Source organism: Macaca thibetana, chromosome 7 (genome assembly GCF_024542745.1).
Source record: "Macaca thibetana thibetana isolate TM-01 chromosome 7, ASM2454274v1, whole genome shotgun sequence".
NCBI classification, from domain to species: Eukaryota; Metazoa; Chordata; class Mammalia; order Primates; family Cercopithecidae; genus Macaca; species Macaca thibetana.
Window position 1 is genome coordinate 79,551,772 of NC_065584.1, and position 12,777 is coordinate 79,564,548.

General features: G+C 36.5%; 1 long non-coding RNA gene across 2 annotated transcripts in view; it reads left to right on the top strand.

Moving 5' to 3' along the window:
• The first annotated feature begins 1,134 nt into the window (after positions 1-1,134).
• Positions 1,135-12,777, top strand: part of LOC126959395 (uncharacterized) — a 129,135-nt gene continuing 117,492 nt past the window's right edge. For both annotated transcript variants that reach the window (XR_007727524.1, XR_007727525.1), the window contains exons 1-2: positions 1,135-1,305; positions 2,285-2,410. This is a non-coding gene — a long non-coding RNA (uncharacterized LOC126959395). The remainder of the gene's footprint in view (positions 1,306-2,284; positions 2,411-12,777) is intronic.

Genomic DNA, 12,777 nt, shown 5'->3' on the forward strand with positions numbered 1-12,777 from the left:
ATGTTTGTTGTCCTCAGTAACATTTCCACTTCCTTTGATTATTGTTGACAATGTTGCAGAAATATTCCTGTATATGCTTCTTGTGTCCATACCTCAGTATTTTCTAGAGAGAATACATTAAAGTGGGATTTTGTTATGATAGAGTAGGTGAATATTTAATATTTCCATAACTCCCCCTCAAGTGGCTCTACCAATTTAAATTCCTAGAAGTGCTATGAAATAATCTATCTTTCTACAAGTCAAAAACAGGTAATCTTAACAAATGTTTTAATTTTTGCTAAGATATATGAAAACATGTATAATCATTGCTTTTATTTATATTTCCTATGAGGTTGAATATGTTGTGTTTTCTTTGTAATTGATTAATATGAGAGAATACTCATTTATTTATTTGTGTTTATTTTCAATAGATTTTTACTGACTAGTTATTTTGTATTAGGCAAAGACTACATAATGGTGATCAAAGTTGAGACAATGCCTGACTCCTCAGAAGTTATAATGCAGTGAGGTGTCAAGAATAAATTTTCTCCAGTTTGACTGCTCATTTTTAAATTTTTTTAAAAATTGACTTTATAAATAATATTTTATTTATAATTTTTAATTCATCCCAAGACTGTGGTTGTTTCTATTAATTATGTTGTGGTATCTGTAGTTTTGCTACCTTTTTTCACTCTTGACTACATTTAAGGAATTTTTATTTTCTGTATAAAATTCAGAAAAAGCTCTATATTTTATGAATATATTTATAAATTGTAGACAGTTCTTTCTGTTTTAACATATGTTATTTTCTTAATTTTATTTTCTGTTTTTTTTAATGTTTCTTCTTTCCTAGATATACTAATTGAATGCTAAAGTAATTTTTCCTTGAATATATTTTTTAATTCTAAGATTATTGTGTAAAATTGTTTTTAGAGTTACTAATTTTCCTTTGGAAATTTGGTTCATCTTCTAAATTTTATTTTAATTAAATTAATATTTAATTATATTTTGTACTTTCTGACACAATAATCGTTTTGATACATATCATGCTTTGGTGTTATTTTAATTTCAGTTTTTTTAGAATACAAAAATGAACACTTTATTAATAAATTTAAAGTTTATAACACCTTGATCAGGGAATGTGATCTGAATAATATCTTTAAAAAATTTAATCAGTGTTTTTAATTTATATGATTAATTTTGCAGAGAGGAGGCAGCACAAGATTGGAGAATAGAAGCCTACACTGTTTGTCCCCTCTGCAGGTATACCAAATTTTAACAACCATCTGCACACAGAAAAGCACCATCATAAGAACCAAAGCTCAGGTGAGCAATCACAGATAAAATCAGTTAAAACCTGAGTTTAACTTCATCTTACGAAAAGAGGCCTTGAAGAAGGTGGGAGAGACAGTCTTGAATTGCCAAAACCACCCATCCTCCATCCCTAGCAGCAGCCTTGTAATGAAGAGAATTTGTGCCTTTGAGGGAGGGAGAGTGCAGCAACTGCAGGACTTTACATTGAACTCAGTACTGCCCTGTCACAGTGGAGAACAAAGCTGTGCTGGGCTCAGCCAGTGCCCACACAGGGAGGAGGTATTTGGATCAGACCTAGCCAGAGGGAAATCACCCCGCCCAGTGGTCAGAACTTGAGTGTTTTTGAAAGCCTCACCACTACAGGTCAAAGTGCTTTGAGGTGTTAGGTAAACTTGAAAGACAGTATAGGACACAAGGCTTGTAATTCCTGGGTAACTTCTGGGGCTGAACTTGGCCCAGAGGCAGAGGACTAGGGAAACAACAACATAGTGTATCACCAGCTGGGATGGCTAAGGGAGTGCTTCTGCTATCCTTCCCCCAACCCCAGACAGTGAAGCTCACAGCAACAAAGTGACTCCCTCCTTTTGCTTAAGGAGAGGAGAGCAAAGAGTAAAGAAGACTCTCTCTTGCATCTTGAATACCAGCTCAACCACAATAGGTTAGGGGACCAGGCAGAGTCATGAAGTCCCCATTCCAGGCTTAAGCTCACAGATTACGTTTCTAGATGCACCCTGGGTCAAAAGGGAACCCATTGCCTTGAAGGGAAGGACCTAGTCCTGGAAGAATTCATGGCCTACTGACTAAAGGGTCTTTGGGCCCCAAATAACTAGCAGTGTTACTCAGGTAGTACTCCAGTGGGGCCTAGGGCTCTGAGATGTGCTGTCTTCAGATGTTTCCCAACCCATTCCCAGTTGTGGTGGTTATGATAAAAGACTCCTTCTGTTTGAGTAAAGCAGGGGAAAAGTAAAGAGGATTTTGTCTTACACCCTAGGTACCAGCTCAGCCACAGTAGGGTGGAGGAACAAACAGGCTCCTGGGGTCTCTGAATCTAGGTCTAAGCTCTTATATATAATTTCTGGATCTTCTCTGGCCCGGAGGGGAGACCGAGTCCTGAATGGTGAGTCCTAGGCCTAACAGCATTCACCATAAGCTAATTGAAGGGCTCTTGGGCTTTAATTGAACATCAGTGGTGAGCTGGCTGAACTCCCCCATGGGCTGCTGGTGGTGGTGGCCACAAGGAGAGGCTCCTCAACTTGTGAAAACGGGAGGGAAGAGTGGGAAAGACTGTCTTGTGGTGTGAGTGCAAGCTTAGCCACAGTAGAATACAGCATCAGGCAAATTAAAAGGTGTTTTTTTTTTTTTTACTTTAGTCTCCGGCTCCCAGTCAGTATCTATGGACCTGCCCAGGGCTTGGTAAAACTTGCTACCCTAAAGGGAAGGACAAAAACCTGACTGGCCTCACCACCTGCTGATCATAGAGCTATAAGGTCTTGAGTGAACATACATGGTAGCCAGGTAGTATATACAGCAGATCTTGGGTGAGACACAATGCTGTGCTGGCTTCAGGTTTGACCCACACAGTTCCAGTGGTGGTGGCCACAGGGGTGTTTTATCAGGACACTCTCAGTTCCAGGCTGCTCAGCACAGAGACACTCCATTTGTTTGGGAGAAAATAAGGAAAAGAACAAGGGTCTCTACCTCGTAATCCAGAAAATTCCTTTGAAACTTATCCGAGACCACCAAGTTGGTACCTCTGAAGTCTGCAAAAACCACAGCATTCATGGGCTTTGGACTCAATTTCCCTTGGATACCTCGAAAGAATTCCCAAGAAGGACAGGCATAAATAAGCCCAGACTGTAAGGACTACAACAAATACCTAAGTCTTTCATGCCCAGACACCAATAAACTTCTACAAGCATCAAGATCACCCAGGAAAACATGACCTCACTAAATGAACTAAATGAGGCACAAGTAATCAGTCCTATAGAAACAGAGATAAGTGAGGTTTTAGACAGAGAATTCAAAAGAGCTGCTTTGAGAAAACACAAAAAAATTCAAGAAAACACAAAGAAAGAATTCAGAATTATATCAGAAAAAATTAACAAAGAGATTGAAATAATTAAGAAGAATAGAGAAAAAATTTCAGAGTTGAAAAATGCAGTTGACATACTGAATAATGCATCAGAGTTTCTTAATGACAGAACTGATCAAGCAGAAGAAAGAATTAGTGAACTTGACAACAGGCTATTTTAGAATACACAGCCAGGGGAAACAAATGAAAACAGAATAAGAAAGAGCTAGAAAATAGCCACAAAAGGGAAAATCTAAGCATTATTAGCCTTAAAAAGGAGGAAGGGAAAGTGAAAGAGATAGAAGTGGAAAGTTTATTCAAAGAGGTAATATCACAGAGCTTCCAAAATTAGAGAAAGGTATCTGCTTTCATGTACAAGAAGATTATAGAACACCAAGCATATTGAACACAGAGAAAACTATCTCATGGAATTTAATAATTACACTCCCAAAGATCAAGGATAAAGAAACTATCTTAAAAGCAGCAAGAGAAAAGAAACAAATAACATACAATGGAACTCCAATACATCTGACAGCGGACTTTTCAGTGGAAACCTTACAAGCCAGTAGAGCAGCATGAAACAGTTAAAGTACTGAAGGAACATAACTTTCATCTTAGAATAGTGTATCTGTTGAAAATATCCTTCAAGCATGAAGGAGGAATAAAGACATTTCCAGACAAAAGCTGAGGGATTTCATCAGCACCCCACCTCTCCTATGGGAAATACTGAAAGGCGTTTTTCAAGTTGAAAGAAAAGATGCTAGTGAGCAAGAAGAAATCATCAGAATGTACCAAACTCACTGGTAATAGTAAGCACACAGAAAAATATAATATTACAACACTAATTTTATGTTAAGTAGAAAGACTACGTAATGAACCAAGCAAAAACAGTAACTACAGCTTTTGAAGACCTGGTACAGTAAGACATATAGAAAAACAACAGAATGTTGAAAAGTGGAGGGATAAAGTTAACATGTGAAGTTTTCATTAGGTTTTTATTTCCATGTTTGTTTGCTTTTTATGCAATCACGATTAAGTTACCATCAGTTTAAAGTAATGGGTTTTAAGATAGTCTTAGCAAGCCTCACAGTAACCTCCAATCCAAAACTATGCAACAAATACACAAAAAATAAAAAGTAAGAAATTAAATTGCACCACCAGAGAAAATCACCTTCACTGAAAGGGAGACAGAAAGAATAAAAATAAGGTGGAGAAGACCACAAAACTATTAGAGAACAAATAACAAGATGGCAGGATTAAATTTCTACTTATCGATAACAATATCAAGTGTAAATAGACTATACTAATAATTAAAAGACGTAAAGAGGATGAATGAATTAAAAAAACAAGACCCATTTATCTGTTGCTTACAAGAAACATACTTTACATATAAAGACACAAACAGACTGAAAATAAAGGAGTGGAAAAAGATATTTCATGCCAATAGAAACCAAAAAAAAAAAAAAAAAAAAAAGCCAAAATTGCTAAACTTATGCCAGACAAAATAGATTTCATGACAAAAAAACTGTAAGAAGAGAGAAGAAGGTCATTATATAATGGTAAAGGAGTCAATCTAGCAACAGGAGATAATAATTGTAAATATATATGCACCCAACACTGGAGCACATAGATATATAAAACAAATATTACTAGAGCTAAAGAGAGAGATAGAGCACAATACAATAATAGTTGGAGGCTTCAACATTCCACTTTCAGTATTGCACAGACCTCCCAGACAGAAACTCAAAAAAGAAAGATTAGACTTAATATGCACTGTACAACAAATGGACCTAATAGATGTTTACAGAACATTTTATCCAAAACCTGAAGTACACATTCATCTCTCCAGTGCATGGATCATTTTCAAGGGTAGGCAATATTTAGGTTACAAAACCAATATTCAAAAATTAAAGTAATATCAAGCATATTCTCTGACCACAATGGAATAAAACCAGAAATTAATAATAAGAGGAATGTTAAAAACTATATAAACACATGAAAATTATATAATATGCTTTTAGATGACCAGTGGGTCAATAAAGAAATTAGGAAAAAAAATTGAAAAGTTTCTTGAAGCAAATGGTAATGGGAACACAACACATGAAAATCTATGGGATACAGTGAAAGTAGTACTAAGAGGAAAATTTATAGCTATAAGTGCCTACATCAAAAAGAACAAACACTTCAAATATATAACTTAGTAATGCATTTTTAAGAACTAAAAAGCAAGAGCAAATAAAACTCAAAATTAATAGAATAAAATAAATAATAAAGATGAGAGCATAAATAAATTTTAAATGAAGAAAACTATACAAAAATGAATGAAATAAAAAGTTTTATTTTAGAAAAGATAAAATTGACAAAGTTTTATTTAGCTAGACTAATGAAGAAAAATGGAAAAATAAAGAAAATCCCATATAGCCAAATAAAGAAAATCAGAGATAAAAAAGAAGACATTATAACTGACACTGTAGAAATTCAAAGGATCATTAGTAGCTCCTATGAGAAACTTATGCTGATAAATTAAAAAAACCTAGAAGAAATGGACAAATTCCTAGACACATACAAGATTGAGCCAGGAAGAAGTTCAAAACCTGAACAGACCAATAACAAGTAACAAGAAGAAAGCAGTAATAAACAGTTTCCCAGTAAAGAAAAGTCCAAGACTCAATAGCTTCAATGCCAAAAATTTACTAAATATTTAAAGAAGAGCTAACACCAATCCTACTAAACTATTCTGAAGAATTGCATAGAGATTCTTTCCAAATTCATTCTACAAGGCCAATATTACCCTGATACACAAACCAAACAAAGACACATCAAACAAATATATCTCTGATAAATATTGATGCACAAATTCTCAACAAAATACTAGCAAATCAAATTCAACAGTATGTTAGAAAGATTATTTATCACGACCAAGTGAGATTTATCCCTGGGATGCAAGGATGGTTCATCATATGCAAATCAATCAGTGTGATACATCATATCAACAGAATGAACGTTGATTTTTTCAATTGGTGCTGAAAAGCATTTGATAAAACATAAAATTCCTTTATGATAAAATGCAAAAATCTGGCTATAGAAGGATTATAACCCAATGTAATAAAAGCCATGTGTGACAGACCCACCTCTGGTCTCATAATAAATGGGAAAAAGCTAAGAGCCTTTCCTCTAAGATCTGGAACAAGACAATTATGCCCACTATTACCACTGTGAAATGTCACAGTACTGGAGGTCCCAGCTAGAGAAATTAGACAAAGAAAGAAATACTGGCATCTAAATTGGAAAAAAAAAAAGTAAAATTACCCTTGTTTGCACATGATATGATATTATATTTTCAAAAACCTAAACACTGCATGAGAAAACTATCAGAACTGATAAAAAAAATTTAGTTAAGTTGCTGACACAAAAACAACATACAAAGATCAGTGACATTTCCTTACCAACGGTGAAAAATCCAAAAATGAATTTAAAAAGTAGTCCCATTTAAAATAGCCACACATAAAATTAAATATCTAGGAATTAACTTAGCTAAAGGAGTGAAAGCTCTCTACAATAAAAACTGTGAAAAAAAATTGAGGAGGACATAAAAAAAGAAATATATTTTATGTTCATAATTGGAAGAATCAATATAGTCAAATTGTCCACACTACCCAAAACAATCTACAGATTTCATGTCATCACTGTCAAATACCAATGACATGCCTCACAAAAATAGAAAAAAAATTCCAAACTTTATATGGGACTACACACACAAAAAATCACAGAACAGCCAAAGCTAGCCTAAATAAAAAGAACAAAATTGGAGGAATCACATTACCTGACTTCAATTTATACTACAGAGCTATAGTAACCAAAAAAAGAATGCTACTGGCATAAAAATAGACACATACACTAATGGAACAGAACAGAGAACCCAGAAAATCTACACACCTACAGTGAACTAATTTTCAACAAACTCACCAAAAACATACACTAGGGAAAACACAGTCTCTTCAATAATAGTGCTTGGAAAACTGGATATCCATATGCAGAAGAATAAAACTAGACCCCTTTCTCATGCCATATACAAAATTAAAACTAAAGACTTAAATTTAAGACCTCATGATATAAAACAACTAAGAGAAAACATTGGGGAAACTGTAGGATATTAGACTGAGCAAAAATTTCTTGAATAATACCCCACAAGCACAGGCAACCACAGCAAAAAGAGACAAATGGGATCACATTACTTTAAAAAGCTTCAACACAGCAAAGGAAACAACAAACAAGGTAAAGAGAAAACCTCCAGAATGGGAGAAAATATTTTCAAATTACCCATCTGACGAGGGATTAATACCCAGAATATATACAGAGCTCAAATAACTCTATAGAAATAGAAAAAAAAATCTAATAATCCAATTTAACAATGTACAAAAGATTTGAATAGACGTTTATCAAAAGAAGACATATAAATTACAAACAGGCATATAATAAAGTGTCAAAATCATTGAATCATCAAAGAAAGGCAAATCAAAACTACAATAGGATATCATCTTACTCCTGTTAAAATTGCTTTCATCCAAAAGACAGGCAATAACGATTGGTGAAGAAGATGTGGAGAAAAGGGAACCTTGGTACACTGTTGGTGGGAATGTAAATTAGTACAATTACAATGGAGAACAGGTTGGAGGTTTCATAAAAATCTAAAAATAGAACTACCATATGGTCCAGCAATTCTACTGCTGGATATATATCCAAAAGAAAGGAAATAAGTATATCAAAGAGATATCTGCATTCCCATGCGTGTTACAACACTATTCACAATAGCCAAGATTTGGAAGCAACTCAAGTGTCCACTAACAGATGGATGGATAAATAAAACATGGTACATTTATACAATGTAGTACTATTCAACCATAAAAAGAATGAGAGCCTGTAACTTGCAACAACATGAACAGAACTGGAGGTTATTATGTTAGGTGAAATGAGTCAGGCACAGAAGACAAAATTTGCATGTTCTCACTTATTAGTGTGGTCTAAAATTCAAAATTATTGAATTCATGGAGATAGATGGTAGAAGGATGATAGAAGGATGGGAAGTGTAGTGGCAGTGGGGGACAGGTAGGGATGCCTAGTGGGTACAGAAAATAGAATTGATGAATAAGACCTATTTTACGGCACAACAGGCTAACTACAGTCAAAACAGGGTGACTGCATTTGTCGATTTCCACATCGCTAATAAAGACATACCCAAGACAGGGCAATTTACAAAAGAAAGAGGTTTATTGAAATTACAGTTTCACATGACTGGGAAGGCCTCACAATCGTAGCAGAAGGCAAGGAGGAGCAAGTCACATCTTATGTGGATAGCGGCAGGCACAGAGAGCTTGTGCAAAGAAAATCCCATTTTTAAAACCATCAGGTCTCGTGAGACCCATTCAGTATCAGGAGAACAACACGAAAAAGAACTACCCCTATGATTCAATAATTTCCGACTCAGTCCCTCTCACAACACATGAGAATTGTGGGAACCACAAGATGAAATTTGGGTGAGGACACAGAGCCACACCATATCATTCCACCCCTGGTCCCTCCCAAATCTCATATCTTCACATTTCAAAACCAATCATGCCTTCCCAACAATCCCCTAAAATCTCAACTCATTTCAGCATTAAGTCAAAATTCCACAGTCCAAAGTCTCTTGCCTATGAGCCTGTAAAACCAAAAGCAATTTAGTTACTGCCTAGATACAATGGGGGTATAGGCATTGGGTAATACAGCCATTCCAAATGGGAGAAATTGGCCCCCATAAAGGGACTACAGGCCCCATGCAAATCTGAAGTCCAGTGGGGCAGTGAAAATTTTAAAGCTCCAAAATGATATCCTTTGACTCCATGTCTCACATCCAAGTCATGCTGATGCAAGAGGTGGGTTGCCATAGCCTTGAGCAGCTCGACCCTTGTGGCTTTACAGGGTACAGGCTCCCTGCTGGCTGACTTCATGGGCTGGTGTTCAGTGTCTGTGGCTTTTCTGTGTGCATGGTGCAAGCTGTAGGTGGATCTACCACTCTCGTGTCTAAAGGATGGTGGCACTCTTCTCACAGCTCCATTAGGCAGTGCCCCAGTAGGGACTCTGTGTGGGAGCTCCCAACCCACATTTCCTGTCCACACTACCCTAGCAGAGGTTCTCCATGAGGACACTGCCCCTATAGCAAACTTCTGCCTGGACGTCCAGGAATTTCTATACATTGTCTGAAATCTAAGTGGAGGTTCCTAAACCTCAATGATTGACTTTTGTGTACCCACAGGCTCAACACCATATGGAGGCCGCCAAGGCTTGGGGCTTGCACCCTTTGAAGCCCCACGGCCCGAGCTCTATGTTGGCCCCTTTCAGTCGTCATGGGAGTGGCTTGGACACAGGGCACCAAGTCCCTAAGTTGCACATAGCACAGGAACCCTGGGTCTGACTCAGAAAACCACCTTTTCTTCCTAGGCCTCTGGGCCTGTGATGGGAGGGGCTGCCATGAAGACCTCTGGCATGCCCTGGAGATATTTTCTCCGTTGTCTTGGTGATTAACATTTGACTCCTCTTTACTTATGCAAATTTCTGCAACCAGCTTGAATTTATCCTCAGAAAATGGGATTTTCGTTTCTATCACATTGTCAGGCAGCAAATTTTGTGAACTTTTATGCTCTGCTTCCCTTATAAAACTGAATGCCTTTAACAGCTCCCAAGTCATATCTTGAATGCTTTGCTTCTTAGACATTTTTTCTGTCAGATATCCTAAATCATCTCTCTCAAGTTCAAAGTTACACAAATCTCTAGGGCAGGGGCAAAATGCCACTAATCTCTGCTAAAACATAACAAGAGTCATTTTTGCTCCAGTTCCCAACAGGTTTCTCATTTCCACCTGAGGACACTTCAGCCTGGACTTTATTGTCCATATCTCTATCAGTATTTTGGGCAAAGTCATTCAACAAGTCTCGAAGAAGTTCCACACTGTTCCACATTTTCCTGTCTTCTTCTGAGCCCTCCAAACTGTTCCAACCTCTGCCTGTTACCCAGTTAAAAAGTCGCTCTCACATCATTTGGTATCTTCAGCAGCATCCCACTGTATTGGTACCAATTTACTGTATTCGTGCTTTTTCACACTGCTGATAAAGACATACTCAAAACAGGGCAATTTACAAAAGAAAGAGGTTTATTGGACTTACAGTTTCACATGGCTGAGGATGCCTCACAATCATGGTGGAAGGCAAGGTGGAGCAAGTCACATCTTACATGTGGATGGCAGCAGGCAAAAAGAGAGCTTGTGTGGAGAAACTCCCATTTTTAAAATCATCAGATCTCATGAGACCCATTCACTCTCATGAGAATGGCATGAGAAAGGCCCACCACTATGATTCAGTAACCTCTCTCCAGGTCCCTCCCACAACACATGGGAATGATGGGAGCTACAAGATGAGATTTAGGTGGGGACACAGCCAAACTATATCAGTGACTAGAGTCAAAATAATTTGGTTGTACATTTTATAATAACTGAAAGAGTATATTTGGATTTTTTGTAACACAAAGGATAAATGCTTGAGGAGACAGATATCCTATTTTCCATGATGTGATTATTATGTATTGTATGCCTATATAAAAACTCTCATGTGCCCCATAAATATGTACACCTACTATGTAGTCACAATTAAAAATTTAAAAAGTTTAATGTTTTACATCTTTCATCAGCTTTTGGAAATAGACAGTACCCTACCTTTTATTTTGACAGTAGGTTTTCTGAAAATTATAGAGTTGTTTTATCAATTTTTCCTTTATTATATCTATTGCTACATGAGACTCACATCAGTTTAGTAATGGTATTAATGATGACGATAACTGCTACCATTTGGTGAACAATTATATGCCCAATATCGTTTGTGTGAATTGACCATGACATTATTTACTTGTTCTTATTTGTTACTGTTTTTGTTTCCTTATAAATACAAACTTACAAAAACTATGCAATAATAGTAAGAGAACACCCATACATATTTTACCAAGATTCACTAATTTTTACATTTTCTTCAGTTTGCTTTATCATTGTCTCCTCTCTCTCTCTCTCTCTCCCCCCCCTCCCTCTCTTTTATTCTCTCCCTTTCACTTTATGTCTATTGGTAGTAGTTATCAATTGTAGTTTAACAGATTACTTTCAAAACTTAGCAGTGTTGTACATTTCAGTATCATTTAGTTTTATCTAGCTTAGGATTTCATACAAAAAGAAACATATAGTATATATTCATTATTGGGTAGTAAATCACTCCAAAACCTGGCAACATAAAACAAACACCTTTCAACCTACCACACCATTTGCAAGGATTGGAATCAGGGAGCAACTCAGCTGGATGTCTCACTTAGGATCGCTCTTAAGATTGTACTCAATATGTCTGCAGAGTGTAGCCTGAAGATCCTGAAAGTCTGAGAGATGGTAAGGCTACACTGACTCTTACAAACTCTCTTGAAAACACATACCATCCCTCTGCCTTCTAGTCCTGAAAAGCAAGTCTCCAAAATCCAGCCCATGAAATACCTCGAGGCAGGGATCATGGGAGCCCTTTCTGGAGGCTACCTTCTAAAATATGTGTGGAATTTTTATTTTTCTGAATCTTATAAAAATAATTTAGAGACATTGTTTCTCACTACCCCTAAACATATCAGGAAGTTTCTGAACAACAGGAATATTCTTTTACATGACAACAGTACAATTATCAAAATAAGGAGATTTGATATTGATAAATATTATCCACAACTCTAACCAGTATTCAGATTGCATCAATTGTATCAATAATTTCCTTTACAGCTTTTTTTTTTGTTTAGTCAAAGATGCAATCCATGATCTCAAAATTCATTTTAACCCTTATGACTCTTCAGCTTCTTTTAATCTAGAATATTACTCAGCTGTTCTGTCTTTCTTTAACCCATCATGTTGAAGAGTACAGGCTAATTACTTTGTACATTAAGCCTCAACTTGGTTTATTTTATATGCCTTTTTTTTTTTTTTTTTTTTTGAGATGGAATCTCATTCTGTCACCCAGACTGGAGTGCAGCACCGTGTTGGCCCACTGCAACCTCTGCCTCCCAGGTTCAAGTGATTCTTTTGCCTGAGTCTCCTGAGTAGCTGAGATTATAGGCACGTGCCACCATGCCTGGCTAATTTTTGTATTTTTAGTAGAGACAGAGTTTCACCATTTAGGCCAGTCTGGTCTTGAACTCCTGACCTCATGATCCACCCACCTGGGCCTCCCAACGTGCTGGGATTACAGGCGTGAGCCACCACCCTGGGCTATTTTATATTTCTTTATTATTTGATTTAGGTCATGCATTTTGACAAGAATATCACAGAAATTATATTCTATCTGGAGAAACATGATATCAATTTGTCCCAG